The sequence below is a fragment of the Gavialis gangeticus genome, unplaced genomic scaffold, assembly GCF_001723915.1.
Source record: "Gavialis gangeticus isolate Ggan-Ray unplaced genomic scaffold, GavGan_comp1, whole genome shotgun sequence".
Taxonomy (NCBI): Eukaryota; Metazoa; Chordata; order Crocodylia; family Gavialidae; genus Gavialis; species Gavialis gangeticus.
The window spans coordinates 156134053-156139273 of NW_017729025.1; the positions used below are offsets into that span (position 1 = coordinate 156134053).

Below are 5221 nucleotides of genomic sequence, written 5' to 3' on the forward strand. Positions count from 1 at the left end.
GCTTTGTGATAGAAAAAAATTGAGATGCTGCTTCTCCCCCAAACAGTGTCATCTTGTACTCATTGCCCTCATCTGCTGAAGTACATCCATGGGATTGTGGATAGTGGTTGTTTTAACTATGGTGTGCAACATTAACTGTTTCTTCCATTAACCATCCATCCTACTGCCCAGAGAAAAGCCATCCTCTTTCATAGTTGCTGTTTGAAATTTTGCAGATGTTCAATAGCAGTAATATGATTTCTTTTTCGTTTCCCCATAGCCTCTCCACTTCTGCTTTTTGCTAACCGTCGGGATGTTAGACTGGTGGATGCTGGAGGAACAAAGCTGGAGTCTACAATTGTAGTCAGTGGCTTAGAGGATGCTGCTGCAGTTGACTTTCAGTACTCACAAGGCATTGTCTTCTGGACAGATGTGAGTGAAGAAGCCATCAAGCAAACGTACATTAACCAAACTGGAAATGTGGTCCAGAACGTTATTATTTCTGGTCTGGTTTCCCCAGATGGCCTGGCATGTGATTGGATTGGGAGAAAACTGTACTGGACAGACTCAGAAACCAATAGGATAGAGGTAGCTAATCTCAATGGTACATCAAGGAAAGTTCTCTTCTGGCAAGACCTGGACCAGCCCAGAGCAATAGCTTTGGATCCAGCACATGGGTAAATATTTATTCAACTTACGTGGCTGCGGCATGGCAGTTATTTTATTAGGATTTTTGGCTTTATAAGAAGAAGTAACACCTTTTATTCCAGTATCTACTTGTCTGAGGTATTTTTCTCAATGTTTTTTTGCTGACCGTATGTTTAAACTTAAATACAATGGGGCAAGGAATGACACCCATATGCAGAGTCAGAAATAGAAAAAAAACATTAGTTGCTCATAGGTACCAAGTAAAAGATTCAATCAGTATCATTGTTTTGCCTTTTCAGTTTACCTTTCTGTAAAGCAATTCATTTTTGCACATTTTTATTGCTATAGTTAACCTGTCTGGTAAGTTAATCAAACTCTTATTTGGGATGTGACATGTTTTTACTGCATGTAGACAGTAGGTATGTAATCTCCATTAGTGGAAACAGGAATTCTTGCATGCTATGCTTTAGTAAACAAAAGTCTGGCTTAAATAGTGATTTTCAGATAATTACGTTAGTGCTGGCAAGTGAACTAGGCAGAGTGTGATAATGCTTTCAAAGAGGATTGAATTTATTAAGTCAAACTGCAATGAAGAACGGGTGAGGACAGAGGCAGCACGAGGATGAGTTGCTACCATCAATTTAGGTGGTTGCAGCACTTGGCTAGAAAGGCTCCATGTCCCAAAGAACTTAGTTTAGACAAGATAAAATAGGGTGGCTTGGTGAAGGCTAGGAGGAGATGAGAGGAAATGAGCACAAGAGAGGAGATTCCCCAAGGTCACAGATCTAGGGAAAGTAACCAGGACCCTGCATTCCAGTCCAGTGGTTTGTTGACTGCATCACACAGTCTTCACAGTACTTCTGCCTCCAGGTCTTTGTTGCATGCTAGTCCCTTGCCAGTATGGATGGAAGCATATGCTGGAGCTGTGTGGCTCCAACTCCTTTGGAAAGGACCACCATCATCTCTTCAGAAGTAAGAATGTGTGCCTAGATGCATGCTATCACCTTGAAGCAGCAGGCCCTCTGAGCCAAAGAGTATGGTGGGGCTTGGGTTTCTTTGAGATAATCAAACAGGTAGAATAGGGCTGCACAAACTGTATTGAGGGCTGTTTGTTAGGTGTACTTTGTAGGACTGTGTGAAATGGCTGTGGTCCAGTTTGGAGTCAGCTGTTTTGGGGAGACAGTGATTAAATTTGGTGTCTCGGATCACTGTCCCAATTCGATTCGGCTGAATCTGTTTCAGAATTTTGACACCGATTTGGAGATTTGGCCATAGACTATAATGGGGAATCACTAAAGTACTTATAACCTTGTCATTTTTTGGCTGATTCAGATGAAAACAGCAGGGATGATAGCTCCTAAGAGCTTGTTTGAATTTACAAACCACTTTTCTCAGATAAGCCTATGAATTTCACTTTATCAACCTCCTAGATACAGAAACTCATGGACTCAATGTAGACATTGGATTTATGATGCACTATAACCTGCCTGACATCTGACTCCCCAGGTACCTCTCTACTTTTACCTGCTACACCCCCTGCCAGACCCAGCCTGTCTCTCGTCCCCTGATGCCTCAATTTACGTTTTCACTGACTGGCTTTCTTGCCTACATCCTAGCCTTTGGCTTCTTTACTATTCCTTTCATCCAGGAAGAGCACACACCAACTGCAGATGCTTCCTCAGCCTGATGAAGGGTTTTTAAACCTGAAAGCTTACTGAGATATATTTCTCCAACTAGTCAGTTGGTCTACTAAAAGATATTAGATTGACCCAAAGGACCTTGTGTGCCTTGTGTGTGTTAAGGCAGAGTGGGATGAATGCAGCAGGGATGGTAGCCTGTAACAGGGGGCCTTCCCAGTGCTGGTTAGATCTTGGGCCAACTGCCCACCCCTCTTTTTCCTGCCATGCCTTGATGGAAAACCGATTCAGATGTTACTCAGGCAGGAGGCTGCCCATTTAGGCCCCTGATGTCTAGGGGTGACATCTGTTCCGCAGTTGTGTACCTCTCCTACACTGTGGCCCCTGCCTCACAGGTGACGTTCCAGGCAGCTAAGCTCACCTGGAGCCTCACAACTCCACTGCAACCAGCAAGCCTCAGGCCTCTCAAAGATCTTACAGGTCTGGACTTTCACTAGCCAGGACTGTGCATGCTTGTGGTGGCTGAAGGTTTTTAGGTGCCTCCTACCTGTCTTTCACCAGGGAGGCTTGTGGCCCTGGCATTTCTTGGGGGTTGCCACGCCACCGGCAGTCCCACTAGGACTCCTGACCCTGGCAGAATGCAGTTTTAGGTCATGCCTAGGACCTGGGGCCTCCTCTTTCCCCATAGCCCCTGCTCATATCTTCAAGTTTGTCCTGGCACGAGATGTTCTTCCCCTGCTGGCTGGTGATACAGTGAGTGCCACCTCCAGCTTAGAGAGCAGGGCATTAAATGGTTGCGAAACCAAACCAAATAAAAAAAGGAAATGGGTATGGACAGAGTGAAGAGGGTGGCACCACTCTGTCTGCACATGGAGCTTGGGGAACCCCCCAGCAGTGGGAGGTTCACCTTCAGGAACACCAGCTGCTCTACCAAATCAGGATCCAAGGAGGTGCGGTGGGGTGTCACAGCATTCTCTCGCTCGGAACACTGGTCGATGGACAGGACAGGTATTCCTGGGCAGCCATGGTGAGATTCTGCCACAGGTGGCTGCAGCCTGCCTAATAGAGCAAGGGGTCGCAGAGTAGTGGCTCCACGTCCTCGGTGAGATAGGAAGCCACCGAGGCCTTGGCAGTACCTACCCGATGCTGGGGTCTGGTGCCTCTGAACCCCAGCATGGAAGCCATGCCTGTAGCCCACATTGGCAGCACCTGTGGTGGAGGAGACTGGCTGGTGGATGGAGTGCTGGCATGGGAAAGTGGATCCACATCTTTCATGTTCCCTTGCCTCTGCCCTTCTGCCTCCTTGACTCTGTTCACCAGCATCTCCGTCCAGTGATGCAGGGTTTTCCTGCCGCAGACGCTCCCCTTCACCCTCGGGTCATACAGGCACACCAGCATGTGGACTGTACTGGATCCAGCCATTTCTTGATGCCCTCCTTCAGCTGCTTCACCAGTGCCTGCACTGTGTTGACACTGGCTAGCCCTAGCCAGGAACATCAATCCCCTGGAACTTCTCCATTTGGTTATGAAGCTCCCTCACTATGGGGATCACCTAGCTAAGGAGGGCATTGTCAGCGCTGAGGCTCTTGGTGCAATGGCTTGAGGACTACCAAGATCTGGGAGATGATATCCTACTCAGCTTTCTTAAGGGGGCCACTGATCCCAATCTCCCCAAGCAAGGCCATCTCATGGATGGCCTTCTGTTGCTCCACCAGCCTTTCGAGCATCAGGTATGTGGAGTTCCACCGAGTTTCCACGTCCTGCATGATTTTGTGCTGCTGGATGCTCAGCATTGCTTGTTGGTCCCATAGCATCTTGCTCCCCTGGATGCTCCAGTGGAAGTAGCCTGCCACTTTCCTGCATTTTGAAATGAGCTGGCTGGTAGTGATGGCGCCCTCACCGGCAGCCCTGTTCCTCTCCAAGATGTCCCTGACTATAAGGTGCAACTTGTGTACCACATAGCAGATGCTAACAAAGTTGGCATCGTGGACCACCTTGACCATATTGGCCCTGTTGTCAGTGACCGTGAACCCGTGGGTGAGCTTGCCCTGCCCAATGAGCCATCCCTACGCCATGCGATTAATGTCCCCCATGATCTCCGTTGCCATATGAGACTCATCCATCACCTCTGCTTGAAGGAGAGCCTACCGACAGCCTGACTGGTTGTATCAGTGCCCTGTGAGGGAGAGTTAGGCATGATCTCCATCTTGGCTGCTCCTGATGTCCAAGGTGAAGTGCAAGGCGACCTGTGGACCTGCCTTGCACAGCTCCTCCCTCAAGTACTCCCTGCATGCCTCATACAGGGAGGGCATCACTGTCCTGCTGAGGGTGGTGTGTGTGGGCATACAGTATGATGGGGCCATGAGCCACTTGAATCCTGGCCTCTCAACTAAGGAGAAGGGCTGGCCATCCAGAGCAAGCATCTTCCCAAAGCTCTGGGTGAACTCTCTCCCCTTTGGAACACCCCCCCCCCTTTCTGTCCGCCTTTCTCCACTGTTCCAGGGTGGCCTGCCTCTGCTTCTGGGGGATGGGGGCTTTGGAGCGAAAGGGGGATTTCCCTTTGGGTACGCTCCCACTGGTGCCAGGCTTGAGGAGGAGCAAGGGCAAGGGGGTGGTGCCTCTTGAGATGCATCAGCATCCCTGTGGTGCTGAAGTGTTTCTCGTCCTTGCCCCGGCTGGCTTTGCATCGGCAGTGCAGGGAGATGGCAGATGATCCCACATATGCTACCTCAAAATGGTCCCACACTACAATACCCCCGTGCCTCCTGGGGTGCGGGTGGGGATCCTGCCATATTCCCCCTCCTCAGCAGGCAGAGGGACAAGAGGAGGAGCTGACTCAGCTGAGCCACTTGCCTCCACAACCTCAACCTCCTCCAAGGTGCCTTCCAGAGAAGCAGACCTGGCTGTAGGGGAACTCTGAAGAGTGTAGAGCACAAACTTAGAGTCTCCCTTCTTCC

The 5221-nt window shown here is 49.5% G+C and overlaps 1 protein-coding gene across 1 annotated transcript in view; it reads left to right on the forward strand.

Annotated features, from left to right (window-relative positions):
* Positions 1–578: 578 nt before the first annotated feature.
* The window catches only part of LRP5L (LDL receptor related protein 5 like), a 194636-nt gene continuing 189993 nt past the window's right edge, over positions 579–5221 (forward strand). The window contains 1 exon segment of the mRNA XM_019519829.1: positions 579–656. The gene's annotated coding sequence lies outside the window, so the exon portion shown is untranslated.